Raw genomic sequence first — 16,670 nt, 5'->3', positions numbered from 1 at the left:
GAAAGAGTGATTGAGGTGATTGGTGAAGGGTATTTGGGAAAGAGAGTTATGAAAAGGTGTGAAGAAGAGAGAAGAAAATGTGGGGATCCTATGGGGTCCACAGATCAAGTGGGGTCAAGGACTTAGCATCCCTGCTCCAATTAGGCGTGTAAAATGCCCTTGCTGTGCAATCCTGGCGTTTAATGCCAGACTGCTGCTTGTTTCTGGCGTTAAACGCCCAAATGTAGCCTGTTTCTGGCATTTAACGCCAGGAAGATGCTTGTTTCTGGCGTTAAACGCTAGCTTAGTGCTTGTTTCTGGCGTTAAACGCCAGACAGATGCTTGTTTCTGGCGTTTAAACGCCAGACTGCTCTCCTCCAGGGTGTGCTATTTTTAATGCTGTTTTTCATTCTGTTTTTGATTTTTCAGTAGTTTTTGTGACTCCACATGATCATCAACCTAAAGAAAACATAAAATAACAATAGAAAATAAATAAATATAATTAGATAACATTGGGTTGCCTCTCAACAAGCGCTTCTTTAATGTCAATAGCTTGACAGTGAGCTCTCATGGAGCCTCACAGATGTTCAGAGCAAGGTTGGAACCTCCCAACACCAAACTTAGAGTTTGAATGTGGGGTTTCAACACCAAACTTAGAGTTTGGTTGTGGCCTCCAATACCAAACTTAGAGTTTGACAGTGGGGGCTTTGGTTAACTCTGCAGTGAGAGAAGCTTTTCATGCTTCCTCTCTATGGTTACAGACGGAGATCCTTGAGTTTTAAACACAAGGTTGTCCTCATTCAGTTGAAGGACTAACTCTCCTCTGTCCACATCAATCACAGCTCTTGCTGTGGCTAGGAAGGGTCTCCCAAGGATGATGGATTCATCCTCTTCCTTCCCAGTGTCTATGATTATGAAATCAGCAGGGATGTAAAGGCCTTTAACCTTTACTAACACGTCCTCTACTTGTCCATAAGCCTGTTTTCTTGAGTTGTCTTCCATCTCTAATGAGATTCTGGCAGCTTGCACCTCAAAGATCCCAAGTTTCTCCATTATAGAGAGTGGCATTAAGTTTATTCCTGACCCCAGGTCACACAGAGCCTTCTCAAAGGTAATGGTGCCTATGGTACAGGGTATTAAGAATTTGCCAGGATCCTGTTTCTTTTGAGGTAATTTCTGCCTATCCAATGCATTCAGTTCATTGGTGAGCAAGGGAGGTTCATCTTCCTAAGTCTCATTACCAAATAATTTGGCATTCAGCTTCATGATTGTACCAAGGTATTTAGCAACTTGCTCTTCAGTAATTTCTTCATCCTCTTCAGAGAAAGAGTATTCATCAGAGCTCATGAAGGGCAGAAGGAGGTTTAATAGAATCTCTATGGTCTCTAGATGAGCCTCAAATTCCTTTGGTTCCTCAAAGGGAAACTCCTTATTGGTCATTGGATGTTTCAGGAGGTCTTCCTCACTAGGATTCACGTCCTCCTCTTCCCTTGTAGGTTCGGCCATGATAGTCAAATCAATGGCCTTGCACTCTCTCTTTGGATTTTCTTCTGTATTAGTTGGGAGAGTACTAGGAGGAGTTTCAATGACTCTTTTACTCAGCTGGCCCACTTGTGCCTCCAAATTTCTAATAGAGGACCTTGTTTCATTCATGAAACTTAGAGTGGCCTTAGATAGATCAGAGACTATATTTGCTAAGCTAGATGGATTCTGCTCAGAATTCTCTGTCTGTTGCTGAGTGGATGATGGAAAAGGCTTGCTATTGCTAAACCTGTTTCTTCCACCATTATTAAAGCCTTGTTGAGGCTTTTGTTGATCCTTCCATGAGAAATTTGGATGATTTCTCCATGAGGGATTATAGGTATTTCCATAGGGTTCACCCATGTAATTCACCTCTGCTATTGCAGCATTCTCAGGATCATAAGCTTCTTCTTCAGAAGATGCCTCTTTAGTACTGTTGGATGATTCCTTCAATCCATTCAGACTCTGAGAGATCATATTGACTTGATGAGTCAATATTTTATTCTGAGCCAAAATGGCATTCAGAGCATCAATTTCAAGAACTCCCTTCCTCTGAGGCGTCCCATTACTCACAGGATTCCTTTCAGAAGTGTACATGAACTGGTTATTTGCAACCATGCCAATAAGTTCTTGAGCTTCTGCAGACATTTTCTTTAGGTGAATGGATCCACCTGCAGAATGGTCCAATAACATCTTTGATAATTCAGACAGACCATCATAGAATATATCCAGGATGGTCCATTCTGAAAGCATGTCAGAAGGACACTTTTTGGTCAATTCCTTGTATCTCTCCCAAGCTTCATAGAGGGATTCACCTTCCTCTGTCTGAAGGTTTGAACATCCACTCTAAGCTTGCTAAGCTTTTGAGGAGGAAAGAACTTGGCTAAGAAAGCCGTGACCAGCTTATCCCAAGAGTTCAGGCTGTCTTTAGGTTGAGAGTCCAACCATATTCTAGCTCTGTCTCTTACAGAAAATGGAAAAAGCATAAGCCTGTAGACCTTGGGATCAACCCCATTAGTCTTAACAGTATCACAGATCTGTAAGAATTCAGTTAAGAACTGAAAGGGATCTTCGGATGGAAGTCCATAAAACTTGCAATTCTGTTGCATTAGAGAAACTAATTGAGGTTTCAGCTCAAAATTGTTTGCTCCAATGGCAGGGATTGAGATGCAGTAAAGTCACCAAGTATCTTCCTTGCATTGTTATTATTTTTGGCCATGTCTCCTTCTTTTTCGAAATTTTCAGTAAGATTTTCTACAGAGAGTTGTGCTTTAGCTTCCGTTAGCTTCCTCTTCAGAGTCCTTTCAGGTTCAGGATCAGCTTCAACAAGAATGTTCTTATCCTTGTTCCTGCTCATATGAAAAAGAAGAAAACAAAAAAAGAAAATATGGAATCCTCTATGTCACAGTATAGAGATTCCTTATGTAAGTATAAGAAGAGAATAATGGAGGAAGGAAAAGATAAGAATCCAAACACAAGGGAGAGGAATGAGTTCGAATTCTTGGGTAAAAGAGGGGTGTTAGTAGATGAATAAATAAACAGAAGGGGATGAGAGATGAGAGAAATTTGAAAATTAAATAAATTAAAATAAAAGTATTTTTGTTTTTAAATTGAATTTAAAATAAAAAAATAAAAATTAAAGTTCGAAAATTGAGAAAGGAAAATTGAATCAAATTAAATTAAATTTAAAATAATTAGTTAATTAAAAAAAAGAATTTTGAAAAAGAGGGAAGGGATTTTCGAAAATTAGAGAGAGAGTTAGTTAGGTAGTTTTGAAAAAGATAAGAATCAAACAAAAAGTTAAGTGGTTAATTGAAAAAGATTTGAAAATAAAATTTTGTAGAGATAAGAAAATAGAAAAGATTTTGAATTTAAATTTTGAAAAAGATGTGATTGAAACTTAAATTGAAAAAGATTTGAAAAAGAAATTTAAAAAGATTTGATTTTGAAAATTAAAGTTGATTACTTGACTAACAAGAAACAAAAAGATATGATTTAAAATTTAAAGATTGAACCTTTCTTAAGAGGCAAGTAACAAACTTTTAAAATTTTGAATCAATCACATTAATTGTTAGCATTAATTTCAAAAATATGAAATAAAAATAAGAAAAAGATTTTGAAAATAATTTTTGAAATTTTCGAAAATCATAAAAGAAAATGAAAAATATTTGATTTTTTGAAAAAGATTTGAAAAAGATAGAATTTTTAAATTGAAAATTTGATTTGACTCATAAGAAACAACTAAATTTTGAAAAGTTTTGAAAAAGTTAACTCAAATTTTCGAAAATTTATGAGAGAAAAAGGGAAAGATATATTTTTTTTATTTTTGATTTTTTAATGATGAAAGAGAAAAATACAAAAAAGACACAAGACATAAAAATTATGAATCAAAACACATAATGCATGCAAGAACACTTTGAATGTCAAGATGAACACCAAGAACTTATTTTTGAAAAAAAAAATTTTAAGAAAAAAGAAACATGCAAGACACCAAACTTAGAAATTTTCAATGTTGAGACATCAATAATTCAAAAATGCATATGAGAAACAAGAAAAGATGCAAAACAAGAAAACATGAAGATCAAACAAGAGGATTCATCAAGAACAACTTGAAGATCATGAAGAACACATGATGAATTTTCGAAAAATTAAAGGAAAATTAAAACACATGCAATTGACACCAAACTTAAAAACTGATATAAGACTCAAACAAGAAACATAAAATATTTTTGGTTTTATGATTTTATTAAATTTTTTTTGGATTTTTCGAAAATTATTTGGAAAAAGCAAAATAAGGATTTCATAATTTTTAATAAGAATTCCAGGAATCTTGCAATGTTAGTCTAAAGCTTCAGTCCAGGAATTAGATATGGCTCCCTAGCCAGCCAAGCTTTTAGTGAAAGCTCCGGTCCAAAACACTAGACATGGCCAATGGCCAGCCAAGCTTCAGCAGATATTGCCTACCTCCCATGTATTCAACAACTATGTGTGTAATTGCCAAATGGGTGAAGATCAACAAGCTCTTGTGATGATAAGTTGAAACCCCAGTCCAAAAGATCAGACATGGCTTACAGCCATCCAGGATTCAACAAATCATCATGAAACACTAGAATTCATTCGTAAAAATTTTGAATAAAAATATATTTTTTTTTGAAAATATTTATTTTAAATTTTTTTTTCTGAAAATAAATAAAAGTAAAAAGCTTAAAAATAAAATAAAATTACCTAATCTGAGCAACAAGATGAACCGTCAGTTGTCCAAACTCGAACAATCCCGGGCAACGGCGCCAAAAACTTGGTGCGCAGAAATCGTGACGGTTCATTCCTTGGTAACGGTGCGAAAAACATAATACGCACGTTCATAATCTTAGTTCTTTGTCACAACTTCGCACAACTAACCAGCAAGTGCACTGGGTCATCCAAGTAATAAACCTTACGTGAGTAAGGGTCGATCCCATGGAGATTGTCGGCTTGAAGCAAGCTATGGTCATCTTGCAAATCTCAGTCAGGCAGATTCATATGGTTATGGTGAATTGATAATTAAAATATAAATAAAACGTAAATTAAAGATAGAGATACTTATGTAATTCATTGGTGAGAGTTTCAGATAAGCGTATAGAGATGCGTTCGTTCCTCCTGAACCTCTGCTTTCCTGTTGTCTTCATCCAATCATTCATACTCCTTTCTATGGCAAGCTGTATGTTAGGCGTCACCGTTGTCAATGGCTACATCCTGTCCTCTCAGTGAAAATGGTCCAATGCGCTGTAACTGCATGGCTAATCATCTGTCGGTTCTCGATCATACTGGAATAGGATCGATTGATCCTTTTGCGTCTGTCACTACACCCAGCACTCGCGAGTTTGAAGCTCGTCGCAGCCATCCCTTCCCAGATCCTACTCGGAATACCACAGACAAGGTTTAGACTTTTCGGATCTCAAGAATGGCCGTCCATGGATTCTAACTTATACCACGAAGACTCTGATTAAGGAATCCAAGAGATACTCATTCAATCTAAGGTAGAACGGAAGTGGTTGTCAGGCACGCGTTCATAGGTTGGGAATGATGATGACTGTCACGATCATCACATTCATATTGAAGTACGAATGAATATCTTAGCATCGGAATAAGCTTGAATTGAATAGAAAAACAATAGTACTTTGTATTAATTTATGAGGAACAGCAGAGCTCCACACCTTAATCTATGGTGTGTAGAAACTCTATCGTTGAAAATACATAAGAACAAGGTCCAAGCATGGCCGAGTGGCCAGCCCCCATAAAGGTCTAAGATAGCATAAAACTGATCAAAGATATCTAATACAATAGCAAAAGGTCATATTTATATCAGACTAGTTACTAGGGTTTACAGAAATGAGTAAATGATGCAGAAATCTACTTCTGGGGCCCACTTGGTGTGTGCTTGGGCTGAGAATTGAGATTTACACGTGTAGAGGCTTCTCTTGGAGTTGAACGCCAGTTTGTAACCTGTTTCTGGCGTTTAACTCCACTTTGCAACCTGTTTCTGGCGTTTAACTCCAGAATGCAACCTGGAACTGGTGTTGAACGCCAGTTTGCGTCGTCTAAACTAGGGCAAAGTATGGACTATTATATATTGCTGAAAAACCCTGGATGTCTACTTTCCAACGCAATTGAGAGCGTGCCATTTGGAGTTCTGTAGCTCCAGAAAATCCACCTTGAGTGCAGGAAGGTCAGAATCCAACAGCATCTGCAGTCCTTCTTCAACCTCTGAATCTGATTTTTGCTCAAGTCCCTCAATTTCAGCCAGAAAATACCTAAAATCACAGAAAAACACACAAACTCATAGTAAAGTTCAGAAATGTGATTTTTATTTAAAAACTAATAAAAATATACTAAAAACTAACTAAATCATACTGAAAACTATGTAAAAACAACGTCAAAAAGCGTATAAATTATCCGCTCATCAGCAGGCGGCTACGACGCGCACACGTCATGTGTAAGTGCGTAATTTTGAGAAATTGAACAGGGAGTTACGCGGGAGCTGTGCAGGAGGGGTGCCTGGTGCACAGGCCACCCCCATGTGTACGCGTCCCCTGCAAATTTTTAAATCCACGCGTAAGCGACCGCAACGCATACGCGTGGGCATGAAAATCTGCGTCAAAGTGTGTTTTGAACAGAGAGTTGTGCGGCCATGGGGCTGGAACCGTGCGTCTAGCATGGCCAGTAGTCACGCGTACGCGTGACCGATGCTTACGCGTCCGTTGAACTTTTGCCCACCCACGCGTACGCGTGGGCGACGCGTGCGCGTCATATGCGCCGCGTCACTTAATTCAGCGTGCCGCCTGTTTCAATTCTTTCCCTCTTCAATCCTAATTCTTCTTCCTTCTTCATTCTTCTTTTTTCTTCTTCATTCTTTCTACTTCTTCCTCCTTCCTTCCTTCCTTCTCCCACCACCACCGGCGGAATACCATTGGAGACCACCAACTCCGACAGCTACAATTTCCTTTTTTTTTCTTCTTCCCTTCTTACTTTTCTCTCATTCTTACTCCCATTCCTCTCCCTATTTTCATCTTCTTCTTAAGGTTTCTTTTCTTCCTCTTTTCTACTCTTTCATTCTTCTTTTATTTATTGCATTTGATTATTTTGTTTATTTTTAATTTTACATTAGCTTAGTTATTTATAATTTCTTTTTCATTCTTTTATCTTGCATTTTTTATGTTGGTGTTGGAGCTTTATTTAGGTGATTATTTTTCTATATTTTAGCTTGTGGATATTATGAGGAGTAATTTGACAACTGACATTTTATTTTGGGTCTCATATATACTTGGATTAATTACCTTACTCGCTATATTTAATTTGCACACCAAGTGTTTGTGAAAAAGCTCTCATGGCATTTTGAATTCTTTTCTATTTTATTCTTACACTTTAATGCCTCTTTTTCACAACCCTTGCAATCCATGTGTATTGAGTTTATTATTCATTAATCGTCAACATACAAGTGCTCATTATTTTGTTACATATTATTGTTGATATTGATGCTTGAGCCATTCTTCTCATGCTTGTTAATTGCATGCTTTAACTCTCTTGCATCTAGTTGCTATGATATGCCTTCATAATTTTTATTGATGTCTTCTATGCATGTTGTAGCTACCATGTATTTAAGACATTCTCTGTTACTTTGGCATTCATTATTACTTGAACTTTCCTCCTTCCGGTTTTTAGCTATCTATATTTAACCTTATTTCTCTTTCTTCCTTCTTTAGGATGGTGATGCGTGAGCATCTTTCCTATCTTTTCCTAGTGAATTTGTATTTAATTTGTTGAGTTTAATTAAGAATTAATTATCTTTTAGCCATTATAGATGCTACATTGAGTCTTGTGTAATTCTGTTTATTTTAGGTAGCATTTGGCTGGATTTGATGGAGTTTCTGCAGAAAAAGAGAAGAAGACTATATAGAGCAGGAATGGCTTAGAGGATGAAGAGGAAGCTTGCAAAAATAGAATCAGCACAAGTTGCTCAGCGATGTGTGAGCGTACCTGACGCGTACGCGTGACTGACGGGTACGCGTGACATGCGCTGCATGCAGAAAACGCTGTTTCCTATTAATTCTGATTTAAACTCTATCATTTATTTTAAAATAGGAAAAGATATTATTTTAGTTTTAGAAAGTAGATTTTAAATTTATTAGGATTAGATATAAAAGGAATTCCAACATTAGTTAACTTTTAATTCCACCTCAGCCCAATTTACAATCCTAGTTTTTCACTCGTTTCCTTGAGCAATTAAACCTCCACTATTAAGGTTAGGAGCTCTGTCTATTGTATGGATGGATACTATTATTTTTATATTTTAATTCATGTACTGATTTATATTTAAGAATTGTTTTCGTTCTTTATCTTATGAATTTGGGTGGAACAGAAGTATGACCCTCTTTCTAATTGAGTTCTTGTATAACTGGTGCACGAAATTACAATCACACTTTTGTAATTCCGCACAACTAACCAGCAAGTGCACTGGGTCGTCCAAGTAATACCTTACGTGAGTAAGGGTCGATCCCATGGAGATTGTCGGCTTGAAGCAAGCTATGGTTATCTTGTAATTCTTAGTCAGGATATCAGTAATGATTCTTAGTTTTGATTGTAAAAAGTAAAAGAACATGAAATAAATACTTGTTATGCAGTAATCGAGAACAGGTTGAGGTTTTGGAGATGCTCTGCCTTCTGAATCTCTGCTTTCCTACTATCTTCTTCTTCACACATGCAAGGCTCCTTCCATGGCAAGCTGTATGTTAGTGGATCACCGTTGTCAATGGCTACCATCCATCCTCTCAGTGAAAATGGTCCAAATGCGCTGTCATCGCACGGCTAATCATCTGTCAGTTCTCACTCATGTTGGAATAGGATCCATTGATCATTTTGCGTCTGTCACTACGCCCATCACTCGTGAGTTTGAAGCTCGTCACAGTCATCCCTTCCCAGATCCTACTCGGAATACCACAGACAAGGTTTAGACCTTCCAGATCTCAGGAATGGCCGCCAATAATTCTAGCCTGTACCACGAAGGTTCTAATCTTAGATAAGAAACCCAAGAGATATGCACTCAAGCTATTCCAAATAGAACGGAGGTGGTTGTCAGGCACGTGTTCATAGGTGAGAATAATGATAAGTGTCACAGATCATCACATTCATCAGGTTGAAGTGCGAGTGAATATCTTAGAATAGAAACAAGCGTGATAGAATGGAAAAAAAAGTAGTAATTGCATTAATTCATCAAGACACAGCAGAGCTCCTCACCCCCAACCATGGGGTTTAGAGACTCATGCCATCAAAAATACAGTATAAAACGTGTAAAGTGTCATGAGGTGTGTAAATACAATAGCAAAAGGTCCTATTTATAGAAAACTAGTAGCATAGGGTTTATAGAAAAGAGTAAATGATGCAGAATCCACTTTCGGGCCCACTTGGTGTGTGCTTGGGCTGAGCATTGAAGCTTTCACATGTAGAGACTTTTCTTGGAGTTAAACGCCAGCTTTTGTGCCAGTTTGGGCGTTTAACTCCAGCTTTTATGCCAGTTCTGGCGTTTTGACGCCAGAATTTTTATGCTGACTTGGAACGTCGGCTTGGGCCATCAAATCTCGGCCAAAGTATAGACTGATATATATTGCTGGAAAGCCCAGGATGTCTACTTTCCAACGTAATTGAGAGCGCGCCAATTGGGCTTCTTTAGCTCTAGAAAATCCACTTCGAGTGCAGGGAGGTCAGAATCCAACAGCATCTGCAGTCCTTTTTCAGCCTCTGAATCAGATTTTTGCTCAGGTCCCTCAATTTCAGCCAGAAAATACCTGAAATCATAGAAAAATACACAAACTCATAGTAAAGTCCAGAAATGTGATTTTTATTTAAAAACTAATAAAAATATAATAAAAACTAACTAAAATATACTAAAAACTACCTAAAAATAATGCCAAAAAGCGTATAAATTATCTGCTCATCAATAACTTGGAAAAGCTCTTTAATTGAATAACAGCTTGAAAATATATTCTCCTAAATTTCTAATTATTTGGACTTAATAGGATACGTGACATATAATCCTCTTATATTTGGGTAATTAGGATTTTTGTGGTATAATAACTAGAATTAAACTTCACCCCCTAATTGGAATGAATTGACCAAGGAATTGGTGGTTGATGAATTTTAGAGGAGACTAGAAAGGTCTAAGAAATTAGGGTCTAGTCACATATAGTTTGCCATGAATTAAATCTTGCATGATTAAAATAAATTAATAAGAAAAGTCAATCCGGAAAATAGATAACTCTGAAGCCTTAACTGTTTCTCCATATTTATTCTCATCAATTTACTGCTTGCTGTTTTAATTTCTGAATTAATATTTAATGCTTTTGAATACCAAAACACTCTTTTCTGTTTGCCTAACTAGGTGAATTAATCAACTATTGTTGCTTAGTCCATCAATCCTCGTGGGATCGACCCTCACTCACCTGAGGTATTACTTGGTATGACTCGGTGCACTTGCCGGTTAGTTTGTAGTTTTAAATTTCGCACCAAGTTTTTGGCGCCGTTGCCAGGAATTGATAGTGATTAACAACTATTAGTTGTTTGATTGCTTAGATTAGGCATTTTAGTTTTAATTTTTATTTAAAGTTTACTTTAGTATTTTAAAAAATAAATAAATAAATAAATAGCGTTAATTCCATTTTAATTTTCTTGTTTATTTTCCCTGTTTATTTTCGATTTTTTTTATTTATTTAGTATTTCTATTTTATTATTTTACATAGGTTACCTCACTGGGAATTCTCTACACTCTGACGTAGAGATTCCCATCTTTTCTTGTTTTTCTATTTGTTTATGCGCAGGAACAGAGACAAGGAACCTCTCTTAGACTTTGATCCTGAACCTGAATGGACTTTCAGGCGACGTTTGCAACAAGCAAGACTTTACAAGGCTGCAGAATCCACTGTAGATCCTAATAATGCTGTTAATGCCAATGTGGCAAATCTGAATGAGAATGAGCAACAAAGAAGAGTGCTTGGCTCTTACTCTGCTCCTACTGTAGATCTTTATAGAAAAAGCATTGTGGTGCCTCCTATAGCTGCGAACAACTTTGAGTTGAAGCCACAATCGGTCACCCTGGTGCAACAAAACTGCCAGTATCATGGTCTTCCTCACGAAGACCCAAATCAATTTATTTCTAATTTCTGCAGATTTGTGATACTGTGAAGACAAATGGAGTAAACCCAGAGGTGTACAAACTCATGCTCTTCCCGTTTGCTCTGAGGGATGGAGCAAAGCTATGGCTAGATTCACAACCCAAGGAGAGCTTGGATACTTGGGACAAGGTTGTTACTGAGTTTCTTTCTAAATTTTTCCCACCAAAGAAGCTGACTAAGCTTAGGGTGGAGGTTCAGACCTTCAGGCAGAAGGATGGTGAAACTCTTTATGAAGCTTGGGAGAGGTACAAGCTACTGACTAGGCAATGCCCTCCGGACATGTTCTCCAAATGGACCCAACTAGATATCTTTTATGAAGGTTTGGGTGAAATGTCCAAGATGTGCTTAGATAATTCTACAGGTGGTTCACTGCACAAGAAGAAGACACCGGAGGAGACTATTGAGCTTATTGAATTGGTTGCTAGCAACCAATATTTATACTCATCTAACAAAAATCCTGTGAACTCTGAGGCTCCTCAGAAGAGAGGTATGTTGGAAATGGAAGCTGTTAATGCTATTCTTGCTCAGAACAAGCTTATGTCTCAGCAAATAAATTTACCTACTCAGCGGATGGCTAGCATGCAAGTCGCAGCTATCAACACCCAAAATCCACCTCAAGAGGTCTCTTATGACATGACAGGTAATTTTGTGCAAAATGAAAATTATGATTATGCTTAATCCTCTTCTGAACATGTCAATTACATGGGAAGTGCTCCTAGAAATCCCAATAATGATCCCTATTCCCAGACCTACAATCAAGGGTGGAGAAATCACCCAAATTTTGGGTGGAGAGAGCAACCTCAGAGGCCACAGAATTTTAATAATAATTCTTAGGGTGGTTTCCAATAGAACAATCACAATAACCACCAGTTTCAGTCATCTCAGCAAGCAACTTCTCAGCCCCAGCAGAACAATGATTTGGAAGCAATACTAGCAAGTTTCAGACAGAAAAGCAGAGCATCAATAAAAATTTAGAGATTCAGATGGGCCAATTAGCCACAAAAGTTAATGAAATCAATCAGAGGACCACTAATAGCCTTCCTGGTAACACCATTCCAAATCTAAGAGAGGAATGCAAGGCTATCACCTTGATAAATGGACAAGTGACAAGTACAGAAGCGCAAGTTATGCAGGAAACCAGAGCCTCCATTAGAAACTTAGAGGTGCAAATAGGCCAACTGAGCAAGCAAATACTTGAGAGGTCTACAAGTACATTCCCAGGTGATACAGTGGTAAACCCAAGAGAAGATTGCAAGGTTATTCAATTGAGAAGTGGTAAAATAGCTGGCTCTGAGACAAAGGTCAATGAAGAGCTAGTTGAAAAGGAAGCACCAGAAGAGAAGAAGGAAGAAGTAGAGCACGTCCCTCCAAAGCGTGTAGACAACCCATTCCCATACTCTCTTGACACTTATCCTACACTGCCAAAGGCTCCTGAGTACAAGCCTAAAATGCCATATCCTCAGAGACTTCAAAAGGAGACCAAGGACAAGCAGTTTTCAAAGTTCTTGGAAGTCTTTAAAAAGTTACAAATCAATATTCCTTTTGCTGAGGTTTTGGAGCAAATGCCTCTCTATGTCAAATTCATGAAGGAGTTGTTGTCAAAGAAGAAGCCTTTAAAGGGAGATGAGACAGTGGTCCTGACTAAGGAATGTAGTGCCATCATTCAGAATAACTTACCAAAGAAGATGCCGGATCCAGGGAGCTTCCAAATTCCATGCACCATTGGGAGCACAACCTTTGAGAAAGCATTATGTGATCTGGGAGCAAGTATCAATTTAATGCCCTTGTTTGTGATGAAGAAGTTGCAAATCCAAGAGGCACAACCCACAAAGATAGCATATCTATGAAAACTGTATACGGATTAGTAGAGAATATCTTGGTCAAAGTAGGTAAGTTCTTCCTCCCAGCAGATTTGTGATTCTTGACATGGGAGAGGATGAGAATGCCTTTATAATTCTAGGAAGACCATTCCTAGCCACTGGGAGAGCTCTAATTGATGTAGAAGTGGGTGAATTAGTGCTCAGAGTGCATAATGAGCAATTGGTCTTTCATGTCTTCAAAGATATACATTTAGCAGGTAAAGAAGAGAGGTGCATGCAAATTGAGCTTATTGATCCAAACCTTCAAGAACCCCCTGATGACGGACAGCAGAATCTGCAGCTCAAACCTCCTTTGGTGACAATCAATAAAATTCCTCCTGATATCAAAGCTAAGTTTGGTGTCGAGAATGCATCATCCACCAAGGAGGAGATTCCCAAAAAGAAGAAAATATTCAGGGGATGGAGAAACAAAAAGATCCCCACTGAAGGTTTCTCTCCAGGAATAAAGGGGGGGTTGACTAGAAATCCAGTGTGGATTTATACAGTAAAGAGAATCCTCTCTCTGGAGCATATTGAGCTAATTTATGGAGACACAGGAAAGAAGTTCAAAGTAAGGGGTGAAGAGCTGAGCCCCTATGATCCTCCTCCTTAGAAGAGCTGACCGTCAAGCTAATGACGGTAAAGAAGCGCTTGTTGGGAGGTAACCCGATAATTTCGTATCCTTAGTTATTTTCATAGTAGTAGTTTTCTTACTTATTTGATTTTTATTGAGTTGTTACTGGTTTTCGGATCATGCATCTATTTTAGAACAGGAACAGAACATTTCAATAAAAAAAGAAAGTGAGGGTGTTCGACGCACAAGCGTCGCTGACGCGTACACGTCATGCAGGAGTACGCAACACCAACAAAGTGAACAGAGAGTTGAACATGAGTAGCACTGGAACTATGTTTTGCGCACAAACATGCCCACGCGTACGCGTACCTCACGCGTGCGCGTCGTCTGCGCTTTTAGCCACCCACGCGTGCGCGTCCCTGACGCGTACGCGTGACCCTAAAAATCGGCGTCAATGAGTTTCTGGGCAGAGAGTTGTGATGGCTTGGGGCTGGAAGTGTGCTAGAGGCAGAAAACTTGATCACGCGTATGCGTCCCTGACACGTGCGCGTCCTTTCCACAATTTGCCATCCACGCATGCGCGTGCATGACGCGCACGCGTCATATGAGAATTTTGGTTCCCAGGCCAGGCGAACAGAGAGTTGTGCGTGTGCGCGGCCGCCTTCGCGCAATTCGCACAAACCAAGGGCACGCGTACGCGTGCCAGACGCTTACGCGTCACTTTCAAAATCGGTCGACCCATGCGTACGCGTGCTGTACGCGTACGCGTCGCATGCGACGCCCAATTAAACCACCTCAGCGCCTGATTTCAAATCATCCACCCCCCAATCCTAATTCTCTCTTATTCTTTTATCTTTTTATTCTTCTTTCATCATTTGTTTTTGTTTTCAGTTTTTCTTTGCTTGAGGACAAGCAAACTTTTAAGTTTGGTGTTGTCGCTTCGCTTATGGCTTTTCTGTTTAATTTTATGGTACCAAAGGGAGGTGAATCGTCTTCATGGAGGAGCACAGCCTGAGGAATAAAACGGCCACCAACATAACTGAGGTGGTTGAATTCCTTTCATTCTATATTCCTTCCCGTTCTTACTATGTTATGTTCCGGTTATCTGCTATTTTACTTGGTTTCTGCATGATCCTTTGTTATTTCAATTCCTAGGTTCCAGTTTAATTTGCTATTTTTTCTGTTATTTGGTTTTAATTCTGAAAAGTGTCTCATGTATTGCTCACTGAACTTAAATTCAAAAGAAAAGGAAGAAGAAAAATGTGTATTGCATGAGAAATTGAGTTTAATTTTTAGAGTAGTCTCATTTATTCAAATGTGGTGGTATTTTCTGTGACTCTGAATGTATGATATGAACAGTGCATATTTAAATTTGAATAAAAAATGTTGATGTACAAGGAATAGGGATTTAGAGAATTATTATGACTTCCCTGAAATAAACAAAAATTTAATCCTTGAAGCAAAAGAAACAGCAAAGAAAAAAAAGGGATACAAAAGCAAGGTCCAAGGCTCTGAGCATCAATGACTAGGGAGGTCAGACATGATTGAAAGCTCAAAGAGTTGTTTCCCTAGTCATATACTTGTAGTGTTCTTGTGTCAAGTAACCCTTTAGACAAAACATTTAGAGTCGAGATCAATTACAATTAGCAGAGTATGCCAAAATCTTTGAGCACCACTGTCTGGGAATAGCTGAAAGAAAAATTAGAACTTCAAAAGAGTTCCCCAGTTAAGTGCTTGTGGTGTTTCTGTGTCAAGTAAAGCTTGAGACAAAACATTTAAAGTCATGGCTAGACTCAAAGTGCAAAGCACCAAAGAAAAGAGAATCAAAGAAAAATTGCTATGTTCAAGGGTTAAATTGAGTTACAAAAGATTAGAGAATTCATAATATTATCCGGATTCTAATTCTGAATGACAATGACATCCTTATGATTCAAAGGAGAATGGGATGCCAAAACTATTCAAGATTTCAGTGGTAAACCCCACTATAAGAAGAGATATGAGCATAGCTGAACTCTTACCTCTCCTGCAAATTCACATCTTAATCATGTACTAATTTTGGTTGCTTGAGGACAAGCAACAATTAAAGTTTGGTGTTGTGATGCGTGAGCATCTTTCCTATCTTTTCCTAGTGAATTTGCATTTAATTTGTTGAGTTTAATTAAGAATTAATTATCTTTTAGCCACTATGGATGCTATTTTGAGTCTTATGCAATTCTGTTTATTTTAGGTAGCATTTGGCTGGATTTGATGGAGCTTCCACAGAAAAAGAGAAGAAGACTATATAGAGCAGAAATGGCTTAGAGGATGAAGAGGAAGCTTGCAAAAATGGAATCAGCACAAGAATTAAAGGAGATGACAGCGAGGAGCGACGCGTGCGCATACCTGACGCGTGCGCGTGATTTGGAGCTTTCCATGGCGACGCGTGCACATACCTGATGTGTATGCGTGAAAAGCGAAGTTGCTCAGCAACGCGTGTGCGTACCTAACGCGTACGTGTGACACGCGAAGAAGACTATCGACGCGTACGCGTGACATGCGCCACATGCAGAAAACGCTGATTCCTATTAATTTTGATTTAAACTCTATCTTTTATTTTAAAATAGGAAAAGATATTATTTTAGTTTTAGAAAGTAGATTTTAAATTTATTAGGATTATATATAAAAGTAATTCCAACATTAGTTAACTTTTCATTCCACCTCAGCCCAATTTACAATCCTAGTTTTTCACTCGTTTCTATGAGCAACTAAACCTCCACTGTTAAGGTTAGGAGCTCTGTCTATTGTATGGATTGATACTATTATTTTTCTATTTTAATTCATGCACTGATTTATATTTAAGAATTGTTTTCGTTCTTTATCTTATGAATTTGGGTGGAACAGAAGTATGACCCTCTTTCTAATTGAGTTCTTGTATAACTTGGAAAAGCTCTTTACTTGAACAACAGCCTGAAAACATATTCTCCTAAATTTCTAATTATTTGGACTTAACGGGATACGTGACATATAATCCTCTTATATTTGGGTAATTAGGATTTT

This window comes from Arachis ipaensis, chromosome B04, assembly GCF_000816755.2.
Source record: "Arachis ipaensis cultivar K30076 chromosome B04, Araip1.1, whole genome shotgun sequence".
NCBI lineage: Eukaryota > Viridiplantae > Streptophyta > Magnoliopsida > Fabales > Fabaceae > Arachis > Arachis ipaensis.
This window is presented reverse-complemented; position numbering follows the sequence as displayed.